This window comes from Gopherus flavomarginatus, chromosome 19 (genome assembly GCF_025201925.1).
Source record: "Gopherus flavomarginatus isolate rGopFla2 chromosome 19, rGopFla2.mat.asm, whole genome shotgun sequence".
In the NCBI taxonomy this organism is placed as follows: Eukaryota; Metazoa; Chordata; order Testudines; family Testudinidae; genus Gopherus; species Gopherus flavomarginatus.
The window spans coordinates 22,206,932-22,220,534 of NC_066635.1; the positions used below are offsets into that span (position 1 = coordinate 22,206,932).

The 13,603-nt window shown below is 39.4% G+C and overlaps 1 protein-coding gene across 2 annotated transcripts in view; it reads left to right on the plus strand.

Annotated features, from left to right (window-relative positions):
- The first annotated feature begins 625 nt into the window (after positions 1–625).
- NCOR1 (nuclear receptor corepressor 1) overlaps positions 626–13,603 on the plus strand; it is a 101,911-nt gene continuing 88,933 nt past the window's right edge. For both annotated transcript variants that reach the window (XM_050928997.1, XM_050928996.1), the window contains exon 1: positions 626–744. The gene's annotated coding sequence lies outside the window, so the exon portion shown is untranslated. The remainder of the gene's footprint in view (positions 745–13,603) is intronic.

Sequence of the window (13,603 nt, forward strand, 5' to 3'; positions counted from 1 at the left end):
CAACACTCGGTCTGCTCATGTTAGTGCAACATATTGTCCTGTAAAAGACTACAAATGATTACAATCTCTCCCCTCCCCGCCGAGCAAGTGTCACCCTGTTACCCTCTCCCCCACTGCTTAGTGTCCCCACCCACTATCAATGGCTGGCACCTGCCTCACGTCCTTTCTCTCCTTCCCACGGTGAGTTCCCCGTCATGTTCTTCCCCCGCCCGCCTTTGCCTAGACAGACCCCACCCTATAGCCATGGCTCTGCTCCCCCAGTCTCTGCCCCCCTTGCCGCTCCCCACTAAACAGCGAAGGCGGCCTCCCCACGCCCCTCTGTGAGTCTCCCCTACGGCCATGCCGCGGGCACCCTACTCCTTCGCCCCCCCTCCCGGGGGGGAGTCCTTTACCGCTGCACAGACGGACGGGTCCTGGCAGCAGTATAGTGACAACCCCTCCTTCCGCTGCCCAGGAACGGATCGTCCCAGTCTGGTGTTACTGGGGCTCCCATGGAGAACAGGAAAAGGCCGAGTGTTTGTGATCCGCCCCTTAGAGTGGGCAGAAAATGAGAAACGGGTCTATGTCTGTGCGGGTTTTTTATATAGCTGTTAGGACCCAGCCAAAGGGGGAGGAGCCGCCCAAGCCGGGGGGAGGGGAGACAAGATGGCGGCGACGGAGGAGCTGAGGCTGAGGTGAGAGACTCCGCGAGTCCCGACCCTAGTTAGAGTCGGCCGTCTGCTCCGTTCCAGCGCCGCGCTGCCGGTAAGAGGGGGAGGGTTTCGCCGGGCAACTGGGGGGAGGCGCTACCGCCGTTTCCGGCATCGAGGCCTAGCGCGGCAGCTGTAGGGAGGCGGGGGCTCTGGCCGTTCCCGACCTCCCCGGGGACAGGAGAAGTAATGTTCGGCTGCCACCCCCTCCCGGAGCGGTGGGGCGGGAGAGTAGGGAACCCGGGTGGGGGCGGCCTGGGACGGGCGGGGGGTGTGCAGAAGAAGGGGGGGCTGGATGGGGATTTCGGGCGGGGGGGCTGGAGAGACTCGCCCATAAGGAGGTGGTGGTGGGGGGGGGGTGAGCTGTGAATGGCGCGTGGGGCGGGGGTGGGGTAGGTGTTTAGAGATGAGGGGCTTAGGTTGGGGTGTAGCAGCGCTGGCTGCTGCCAGCAGGTTTCTGGAGAAATTCCAGAGCATCGCTCTTCTCCTGGGTGTCGGTCCCTCCTTGGGAGGGGAGGAGGAGGAGGAGCAGGGGTGCCGACAACTGAACCACCCGGGAACGTGGAGAGGAGTGCGGGGTTGTTCGATGTACTGTAGTTAGTTTCTGAAGATGTCCTGTTTACACAAGCTGCGGGTGGGAAAGTGCAGTTGCTGCCCTAGAGCTGCCTGCCTTAGTCCTACACGGGGGTGGGAGTGGTGTTGCTGCTGATGCCGATGCTGACACTGAATTGTTGATTTAGGAACTGTAAACATCCCCAGTGTCTGTCATCTCTGTGATGTTGTAGGAGACAATGGAAGTGGCTTATTCTAATTGTCCAAACTTGATGGTAGAGAACTCTGTGCCTATTTAGCTGCTACTTTTCAAAACTGGTATTGTGTATAAATATATTATGTTAATTGTAATTGGTCATCAGTCCAGTTTAACATTACCTACTCTTAATATTAAACAAGCATAAACACACATGCGCTTTTGAATAGACTGTTTTTGCTGCCTGAAGTTCTTGTTTTTCATGCTTAGAAAAAGGTGGCCTTTAACAATCCTATTTACTTCATAATTGCGAAGAACTATGTAACCTAAGAGAAAAAACAATAGTGGAGCCAGGCTGTTGATATTTCCCTTATCACTAGTGAGTTAACTTGGAATGCTAAGCTTTGTGTCAATATCTTTACATTGTATGCGATTTTAGACCTACCGAGTCCATGGGTAATGAGTATTGGACCTATACTGGATTAATGTATTTTATTTTATTTTTTGTTATAGACTTTATTATTTGAGGAGAAGTTGTGCTATATTCTCTTTTTAACATAATGATAATTTGGTGATGAGGACCTGAATAAAAAAGATACTACAGTAATATGTCTGTTCACATAACGACTGTGTCCAGATCTTATTTTTTGTTGGCCGTAGTCTGCATAGTAAAACGCCAGTTTTTTGCTTAAACAACTATGAAGTTTGAAAAAGGAGTATAGAATATTTGAAGTGGATTTCTAATCTGCTGAAGTCTAGTATGCGTGTGTTGGGGGAAGGTACAAACTTGTTCTAAAGCTAGGAAAGTTCAGATAAGTGGATTCTTTGTAGCTGTTTTCAACTGGAATAATTTGTGAATGTGCCATTAATTTTTCTTGGCATTGCTCTCTCATATAGATTCCTTGGCAAGGTTAAATTGTTGATATAAATTAGTCTACAAGTAATATGTTTTTTAATTTGAAAGTGTTTTGTATGTTATTGCTCATTTAAATATACTACTAATGCCTAGGAATAAGCAACATTTGTGAGCTTTCTTGCTGTTGGAGTTATAACTTGCATTTGGAAGTGGACAAAGAAAGTGCTGCAATGAATGTTTTCTCCTTATTTAGTTTCATGTATTCAGTAGGTTAGAATACAATGCAGATAACAATGGCTGACCAGAATGTATTTTGAACGTGTAGTGAAGGGTTTGCTCATGCTAAAATATCAAAATATGTCATAGTCTTAGCGGGATAGAAATTAATACATTCTAAATGCTCTCAGAACCCATATAGGTTTCTTCTTTTGTCATCCACACCAGGCTTTCTGAAATTTAACAGAATTCTAATGCAAAATTCCATTCATTCTGATCTTTTTATTTAAAAGGACACTCAACTAGAAATCTGATCTCAAAAAAATGAGGTCATAGTAGCTACACCTGCTGTCAAATCACTTTCTTCAGTTTCTCTTCACCAGTTGTTGTGGCCTTATAAATATTTTAGAAGACTGAAAGATGTAATTATCTTCCCAGTGAGTGTAGGTGAGAGACTTACAAACAGGGGAAATGGACTCTACCAAACTATATTCAAATGTACAATAAAAAAAAATTTCCCTTGATCTTTCAGTTATATTTATCTTTGTAATCTACTGTTACAAGTAACAACTATCAGCCAGAACTGTGTTTTTATTGACTGTCACATTAACTTTTTCTCTGTGTAACATACGTCTCATATCTCTTCGTTTGGAGTGGGTCTAGTTTTCTTTAGAACTCTGGGCCATTTTTGTGTGCAATATATTTAGTCTATCTTTCTCTTTTATTTGTTGTGCTCTCCTTAAATTTGCTTTTTCATTGGGGATTTATTTCCTTAAGTAGCCAAAACATTATTCATTTTTTCTTTTAATAAATATAGCTAACTTAAAAAAAAATTGAGCTTTAATGATCATTGAAGTTGGAAGCCAGGTACAGTGCATGCAAGTGCAATGCAGCACAATACAATTCTCAGTAAGAATACTACCCATATAGTGGTTTCATAACATGAACAAGTATTTCCTGAATGCTAGTCTGATGCTCTTATACTCATTTGTGAACTTTAGTCAAATCTGAACCAAAGTCACAAGTGAAAAATGAATAAATTTAACTTCATGTGCCTCATAATCCTTCCACTGTAAATGATCCAGATGAAAATTCTGACCTATGCACCATTGCTGTCTGTAAATATTTACTTTGGTCTATTTCTAAATTATGCATATAGTCCAGAATGTGCTCAATACATTTCCCACTTACAATGACATTGTCTGCTTCTCTATCTAGAAATAATGTTGTGTGTGTGATGCTAAAATCCTCACTATGTTGCCTTGATTTTTATCCATTCTCTCTGATAAATTGCTACAAGTTTGAAGTCACCTGGACCTCATGGAGCTTCACCATGGAGTATTAGTCTACATGCAGAGAATTCCAATTTACTTTGGAGCTAAGGATCTCTCAGGATACTTGTATGTCCTTGAATCACCACATGTCCAAAACACTTAAACAGTACTCCCCAATTACTCCTAGACTACTTTGATATGCAGTGTTTTTGTTTCTTAATGCTTGAGGAGGATGTTGGTCTATGTGGTTTTTTTAAAGTGACTGACTTCACCTCTTTATGACTTAAACGGTTATTGCAAAATAGAGATCTTATATTTGTATGAAGGTGCATTAGTCAACCTCTGAAAAAGTCCTATTGTGCAACTGCTCGAAACAGTAAAAAACGCAGTTCAGACAAGTAAAATTTAATCACTGCCGGCTGGACTTAAATCCTGGGTGCTTTGGTTGACCGGATTATCTAAAGCTGAAAATAATAACTTTCTCACTGTCCTTGTGTGAATACCTCTAAAAGAAAAAAAAAAATCAGAAGAAATAGACTTATCCCTCATGGTGTGATGCTTTCTTAAAGTCATTCCATTGTTTCCTTCCCCTAGTTCAAGGGAAGTGAATTTGGTTAATTCTGTCAGCAGTCATCTTGAAGTGATACTGTATGTGCTCATCCCTGGGAAAGAGAGTAAAAATAGCCTCCATAGGTGTTTTTTGTTCATTTGTTTTTATTTTTGCTCTAGGGAAACTAGTGGTGATGCATTGTGAAAAGCTACTTTAGTAAGTTATCGGCTGAGTTCCTGTAGAAACTTTACTGAAGCTGCCATGAAGGGCAACAAATTCGCAAACCATGTATGCGAGCATCCTCATTTCAAGGCATATGACTAACAAATGCTGAACATGGTTTTAACTTGTATCCAAAGCATTTCATTAAATAAAAACTTACCTATCCCTCTCTTAAAGTGTATACCTACTGATTCACGTTTTATTTGGAGACATTAAAAGGTTAAATTCATTACAACTACAAAACTCTATTCATCCAAAAAAAGGGTGAGTGGGTAATGGTGCAAAACTGCAACCTACAACTAATTAGTATTCTTAGTCATGACAAGATTTAGGAGAGATACTTTCAATAAAAAAAGCACATCCTTGACTGGTAGCCATTGTAGATTTTTATCTTGGATTAATATATTATTTTAAAATGTTGTTGTCTAATTATTAGATGTCTTTTTTCTGATATACTGGCTGTTCATGTAAGAAGAGTAAAACTTGTGGCCTTCATTATTTTTGTCACACCATCAACATAGTACCTCTACTGGTCGCCATGCATAATCTGTGTCAGAGTTTGCAAGTTGCTGTGGTTACCCTGAAATCTGTGGTCTGAGCCTTCCAAAAGGATTGCACGTGTACCTGTTCATGCTTTCTGTTAAATAGCACATACCTCAAACACAGTGCTGAACACAATAAATAGAAATAATCCTTTTCTCTGGAATACCACTTTTCAATTTGGTATAGTATTTGATAAGAAGTTTGGTATTGCTTTTAAATTCTTTGAAAATTCTAACTTTATTTTTGTATCTAGAGTCTAAGCCTGAATTTGTCTTGAGCCCAATTGAACTTGTACTTTCCTCTGCTTCTATGCACTCTGTGAAACACTGTGTGCTTGATACCCAAGGGCCAATCTCCACATGCCTTTGCATACCTCTTGACAGGACAACCATCTGAACTTATTAGTGGTAAAGATTCTGTGGTTTCTTTACTCTTTTATTGTAGATCTTAATGGTATTTTTTAAATACTTGTTAAATGTCAATCTCATAGTTTTTTATGGGTGGAGTGCACTATACTGTATATGACCTAGAGATTATTATTGTACTAATGAAAGGCTATAATTTTTGAAAGTTCCATTTTTTACAAGAAAACTAAATTATTTCAAAATACACTATTCCACCTAATTTAATAAATCAACAGAGGCAGTGGGATTTACACTTGGACTGCTATTTTGTTCTTAAATTGCCTCAATGTGAATTAATGATTGCAGTGGTCCTAGAGCAGGGGTGTGCAATTTTTTTGTCTCGAGGGCCACATCTGGGAATAGAAAGTGCATGGTGGGCCATGAATGCTCATGAAATTGGGGTTGGGGGTTGCAGGCTCTGGGGTGGGGCCAGCAATGAGGAGTTCAGGGTGCATGAAGGGGCTCCGGGCACGGGAGTAGCGTTTGTGTGTGTGGGGCGGGGGGGAATGAGGGCTCTGGCTGGGGTGGTGGTGGGCAGGCCTGGGGATGAGGAGTTTGGGGTGTAGGAGGGTGCTCCAGGCTGGGAAGGAGAGGTATCAGGGCCACAGCAGGGGGTTGGGGTGCAGGACGGGGTGCAGGCTCCGGCTGGGAGTGGGGGCTCTTGGATGGGGCTGGAGATCATAGAATCATAGACTTTAAGATCAGGAAGGACCATTATGATTGTCTAGTCTGACCTCCTGCAGAATGCAAGCCACAGAATCTCTCACCCACTCCTGTATCAAACCCCTAACCTGTGTCTGAGCTATTGAAGTCATAGATGAGGAGTTTGGGGTGCAGGAGGGTGCTCTGGGCTGGGATCAAGGGGGGCAGGAGGGGGATCAGGGCTGGGGTAGGTGGTTGGGGTGTGGGGAGAGGCTGTGGGGTGCTGGCTCCAGGCGGCACTTATCTCAAGTGGCTCCTGGAAGCAGCAGCCATGTCCCCATTTTGGCTCCTATGTGGAGCCATGGCCAGGCAGCTGTGCCCACTTCTCTGTCTGCAGTGCCACCCCTGCAGCTTCAGTTGGCCACAGTTCCCGGCCAATGGGAGTTGTGTGGGTGGTGGCAGCGTGCAGAGTGGAGCCCCCTGGCTGCCCCTACACATAGGCACTGGAGCGGGGCCAGGCCGCTGCTTCTGGGAGCTGTGTGGAACAGCCCCCGACCCTGCACCCCAGCTGGAGCGCTGCAGCACCGGAGTAGGGGGAAGTCCCAGACCTCACTCCCCAGCTGGAGCTCGAGGACCAGCTGGCAGGCTGTAATTTGCCCACTCCTGTCCTAGGGTGCTCTAAGATAAATTTCTCAGTGCTGAATTATGAGGTGACTTCAGGCTGGAGTACTTATTTTAACCCTTAATTTCTTTGGTTTTGTTGGAATAAGTCAGTTTCCTAACAGACTATTTAAGTCTATTAATTGTATGTGTAATGCAGTCCTTTTAAATGAGTTCCTAGTAAGAAACTGCTTTAAGTATTTGTTACATTTAAAGAAGCAAATCTGCTGCATAACAGTTTATAGTTTGAAACATTGTTGGGCAAAAATGTATTTACAACAGGAATAACTTCAATGGCTGTCATAGTTTTAAGTTTTCCTAGTGCTCATTATAGTATATTTCAAGGCAGCTCATAACAGAAAAACTTAGTTTCACATTGTATGAACTTGCATTAGTGAGCATCTTCCATATCGTGAATTAAAATTTCTCTCCAGAAAACTGTTTAAAGCAATAAGTTCTACTGCTTTAAAGCTCTTGTTTGGTCTTTTTCCAAGTGTTTGGCAGTGGTCTTTTCAAAAGAACTCCAATCATCTGATCCTCTGGATTAGCGTTTTGGGCAATATTGGGTCTATTTAAGTGTACTGGTATAGTTAGTCACTGTGATTGCTCCTCATCTTCTAGTTTCCTCTGAAATGTTTAGTTTATTAATACTACATCATAATTTGTCAAGTCAATATCTCTTTAATGATCAAATTCAAATAGTCTTTAAAATCTGATAGTTTTGATATCCATTAGAGGGAGAGATGGGGCGTGGTAGGAGGATGCAGGTTGGAGAACTGTGACCAAACAGTGAACTTCCTGCATGTCCCATTTATTTAAAAACAGTTTTAGCTAGAGATAGCCTGTCATCAGAAAATCAATCTTCTATGTCATAATTATTTTCGATATGTGTCTAAGCTCTTGGTCAAGCATCGAAAAAGCAGACCGTGTGTCTTCTACACAATCATCCTTCCTTTTTTATATTTCTTATTTATGAGGGTTGAGATCATGTGACACAATGCTTCTAAGCCCAAATGAAGCCGGAGCAATTCATCTTCAAATTCAAGGTTCTGTGAACTTTGCCATCATGCTGTTTGGACTGATTATTATTACTTATTTTCTAGATAGCAATTTTTCAGGAATGACTTCCAGTTTTCAGTTCACGAGGGCTCTCTTCTCCTATTTGGAACCAATGGGAGTGGAGATGTGGTGGAGAGGGAGACCAGGAGATGCATAAAATGTCTTCAGAATGAAAGCTGTCTAATATTGCATGCTTGTCATGTGAAAATTCATATGAAATTTGGAAAACCATAATACTTAACTATAAGTGTTGAACTATTCCCTCATTGGTTGTATCTAACCCATCACCTGGCACAAATTTAACCATACTTTAATCAAGAAAATGTTTACACCCTCCCCACTCTAACCAGTGAGTGGAGGACTTCGCCATATCTCATGGTTTCATGTTGTGGTGACCTTCCTTGGCCAATAGGTGCTGAGTGGATATATATGAATGCCAGTCCTTCATTAGCCACAGGTGTAGCTGAAGAGGGATGAAGTGTTTCATCCCTCAGAGGCTGCCTTTGCAGCCAGCAAATGAGAAACTAGAAACTGAACTGTACTTCTTGTTTGCTAGCCAATGGCCTGACTTTGTAAATGTTAACTTTTGCTTGAGTATATACTCTTCTAGAACAACACACATTTTTTTCAAGGTAAGAGAGTTGCTGATTAGATACTACTTAACTGATGTAAATGCAGTCTGAGTTCCCTTTCCTTAGGAGCAGATTATGTTTCAAACATTACATGGCCTAATTACCTTTCACATGGTCTTCCATTTAATGCACCGTAGCTTCATTTAACCCAGGCCTTGCATTTCTGTTCACATTAACAACTTTTATTTAACATCCTAAATTACAGCATAGAGATTAGAATACAATTTTGCTGGATAAGAGCATTTGTAAATTGTACCCTATTAGCTCCATAACTTTTTTGCTTTGGTGGAACATTACTTTTAAACTTACTTTCCAGAAATGAGTTAAACTGGTAATTTAAATTATATTATAGCTTTAAAAATCCTGTGAAATTGGTCCAAATTATTTAACCTGCAACAGTGTTCAACTTTCAGAATTGCAGTGAAAATTTGTTCTTAATCAAACTTGAATTATTAATATTAAAAGATTGAATAATGTTTCAGAAGTATTTTTATTAAAGTGTGTTAGGAATTTAACAGTACTGTAGTCTGTGTTCATGGAAATGTCCTGTTCATAATCAGAATTTTTATGTATTTATATTTTGCAGTCTGAGTGTAGCTGGAAAAGTCATGCTGATATTTCATATTTGGGATAATATATGACATCTTCTTTTTGGCTGCTGTAATGCTCTTTGGCTTTTGTCATTCCTGTTACTGGCTATATTAGTCTACTCTGTTTTCTTCTCATGTCACTTACAATGTGAACCAGACACAATCTGTAGTTAGTACTTCGGGTATTCAGGAGTACAGCAACCCTGCCATAATGGGGAATGCATAATCTCTCAATTTCCTAAAGGGCCCTCACTGTGAGATCTTTGGCCTTAGACGCTATTGTTAAAAGTGGCCTTAGAAACAAGCTATTGTTAAAACTGGCTTTAGAAGTTATTGTTAAAACGTTGCCTTCTTAAAGAAGAGATTCTTGTAAAGAGTAACCTATGATTTAAATGTTGCACGAAGACCCTCCATGCTTCTAATAACGTTTTTGTTGTTGAAATACAAATATATGTTTGTTGATTAAGAAGTTAATTTTTCCTGCTGGCTACATCTGCAAACAACAATAAGCAGTAGAAGTGTAGTTCATGGATATGCAAATAAAACTACATAGTCAAAGCTTTCATTGGGGAAAGAGGAAAAAGATTCTTACCCTTCTAAACCTGCAGTTAAAAGCAAAGAATTTGTATTTTGCTCATGATTTAATTTCTTGACTTTGTTTTCCCATATCACAGCTGCTCTCAAATAATATTGTACTTGTTATTTATTTGTATTATCACAGTGCTAGAGCACTAGTCATGGACCAGGAACCCACCTGTTTTGGAAGGACAGTAATAATTCCTTCCTAATAAGTAATTGATACTGTTTATTGACTTTAACCCAGTGATGTTCTGCAGCATTGATTAATTTCAGTTGGACTCACTATAACAAATAGAAATCCAAATTATTTATAAATGTCTACCCTTCCGCATGCCTGCACCTTTTCCCTCTTTCCTACCAGCACAGAGTGAGTGCTCAGTAATTTTTTTCTTCCAATTCCTTTTGCCCCAGGATGAGTGACTGAGACTGGGGAGTAAAATATGCATTTTTTTAAGATACCCTTGTTTGGTTGTTTCAGTGCTGTGACTTCTTGCAGAACTGTTTGCCTGGTACTTGCTAGTTCTCAGTCCATGAAAGTCCACATCAGGTGACCTTCAGTGCAGTGTATAAGAACTCATAATATTTTTGCCCAGTTTTTCTAGAAGTAGGTTTGCAGGATGGAGAGTGAGTAACAGTATAACTGAGTGGGTAGGGAGATCTTTGTGGTCTTTGTTAAAGTTTCTAGTTATATTTTTAATTAAACAGGACAGAATCCAGGTCAGGTTTCTGTAGTTCAAAAAATAAGTATATCATTTCTAAGCTATAAATTTTTTTAGATAGCTCAAGAGAAAGATTACTTTCTGTTGTCCAAGAACAGCTCTTGTAAGCAGCATAAGGATGAGTGACATTACCCATTGTACCACAAAAACAGAGACAGAAATTAACTTTTTTTCAAATGTTAGTCAAATTCTGTTTTGATACTGAAATGGTAACACTCAGTAAGATAAGGAAAGGTTTGTATCAGGACAGGAAGGCTGGAATTATAGCACATACTGCACTGTTACACAGACACACACACCTGTGTTAATCTTAGTCAATAAGATCCTCATATTTGTTGCAGGTTTAAGAGGGAAACTTTAAGGGAAAAGAGCTACCTGTAAGTAAAGTTCTTGTTACTAAATGGCTTATCCAATTTTTCGTAGGTCTTGGCTACCTAGGGAAATTGACTGGAATAGCTGTTCCATAATAGTTCCCCATGTGGACACTTTATTTTGGTATTGTGCAGTAATTATTCCAGAATAAAGTGATGATTTTTTAAAATCCCAGAGTAGTATCCACACAGGGAACTCTTCTACAATAGCTTATCTGGCAATAACTTGTATTGTGGTCTGTTTTCCCCATAAAGACAAGGCCTTAGTGTAGAATCCTTTGGTAATTAAGTTTAGACTTGACTGTAGAAGGAATATAAATGTAAGATGAAAAGTATAGTTGAGAGAGGATACTGTGGAGCCATACTGGTTTTCTAGATTTGACACTGAAAATGCTATTGCTTGCCGACTCTTCAGAGACAAGTGGAACATATACAGTGTGCTTGCAGTATTAAATCATGTTAGGCTATTTGTACAAATATTGGTCTGACGCAGTTCTGTTGATCCAATTGATTCTGTGTACGCATAGATTAAAATGGTTTAGGGTGAACAGATCAAATGTAACATTTTTCTAACCATAAATTAGAACTCTGTAATTGAAAGTGTGTGTGTGTGGGATGGGAATGTGAATACTTTTCGTGATTTTTTTTTTTTTAAAAGCTTCACTTTGCATGTTGCAGTTAACTGTGAATCACTATATTCAGCTTTTAAAAGTAACTCTCACTTTTAGTAATTGCCCCGTTGTGATTTCAGGAGTTGGACTGCTAGAATTCTCAGTAGTTTAAACGGTCTCTCTCCAAGTTCTTCTCAATGAAGATTTAAATCAGCTGTCTCCACACACCCACTCACCTCTTTCCCCCTCCCTAAATAAAATATATTTCAAGTCTGAAAGTCCAAAATCGCTCCAAGTTTTTTCTTGCTAATGAGTTACATTAGAATGTTGGTGTAAATACCTTCTGAATGCTATCATAGTATTTAACTCTTTCTAAAACTCTAGCTGCTCTTTCTGAGTTTCCCTGGAACATAATTTTTGTCAATACTAGTAAATGTCTTACTTCATGTATGATGATTTCTTAATATTTGTAGTTTAAATATGTTAACTGGATTTAATTGATATATTTTAAAGTTCCTTGAGTAATTGGAAAGAGAGAAACTCAGGAGTATTGTTTTATGTGACTTTCTTGGACAATATAGTACTATTCTCAGTCGTGCTTTTAGGGGCCCCTAAAGCTTAAGACATTTCTAATTAACTAAGCAGCATGATTATAAAATGTTAATAGGACCTTATGTACCTCATAACTTGGTATCTTAATAGAGATAGGAATGGCAATTTTTGTGGTTGTACCCTTTCTACAAAAAAAAAAAAAAAGTTGTACATAACTATTTAAGATTAAAGTCCTAAAGGAACAGTTCAGATTTTTTTTTAGGTTTCTTGTCACAGAAAATGAAGTCAGTGCAAACTTATAGAATTACAACAAAAGAAAACAAGTAGCTTACAATAAAATGCTAATTAAAATAAAATGACAATGCATTATTTTAATTCATCATGATAGCATATGTCCAAGGCCCTCGACATGAACATGTCATTCTGAGATTTTGAGGCCAAAGTAATAAATGATTCATAGCGCTTATGAAAAGGATCTTAACGTTTTTAAAAAATACATTTTTATTCTACAGAAGTGTTTTCCCAGTTACAATATAGAACCTAAAATGGGTAGTGCCTTTATGTGAATTACTGATGTTGATCTATTAAAGAAATCAATTACATTTTTTAAAAAAGTGCAGTAAGATTTAAGGATTCTTTTCAATCTCTTGTCATTGTCTCCAACAGAATGCACACTGAAAGGAGTGAAGTGAAGTATATCTCCTGCATTTCTTGTATGTAAAGCACAGTATAAATGAGTGTGTTTAGAAACCAACCTTCTGATTGGTTCCTGAGTTGAAGCAAAGAGTGCTCTGTTTTGGAGTTGGCCTCTTATGCTAATGTTTCTGTAGCTAAATGTACTAATTTCTTGTCCATTTCTGTAATACTTAGCAGGGAGGTTTTTTGTTCTAAGACTCAGTGGTCTGAAACAGCTATCAGTGGGAGCCCTAACTATCTGTAAAAAGAACAAGAGTATTTGTGGCTTTTTAGAGACTAACAAATTTATTTGAGCATAAGCTTTCGTGGGCTAAAACACACTTCATCGGATGCATGCAGTGGAAAATACAGTAGGAAGATAGATCACACACACACACACACACACACAATGGGTGTTACCATACACATTATAACAAAAGTGATGAGTTAAGGTGAGCTGAAGCATCCGATGAAGTGGGCTGTAGTCCACGAAAGCTTATGCTCAAATAAATGTGTTAGTTTCTAAGGTGCCACAATTACGCCTGTTCTTTTTGCGGATACAGACTACCATGGCTGCTACTCTGAAACCTAACTATCTGTGGGTTTTTTTTGTTTTGTTTTTTAACTAAAATTCTTCATTGCTATCTTATGACTCCATTGATAATGAAGCAGGAAACTAGTGACTGCAGAGCTGATAACTTGCATGGAATAGATCTGACTCTGAATACCATATATAAACGGACTGAGACTGGTAAAAATGAGTTGTCATCAGTCTGGAGTGTTAGGAGTTGTATTACAAAGCTGAAGTCCAAGTGTGGTATTTCTGGGTTTGGAAAGATAATTGATCCAACTTGACTAAAAAATTTATTTTTTTTTAAAATTGATTTTTACTGTTTCTATTTCCTTTTGTGTTGGGTAGCTTTCAGAGATGTTAATTTGCTATTTATGCATTACTTGTTAGATATAGATTATGATTAGCTGACAATATGAAAACATTTTCAGTGGAAGTTT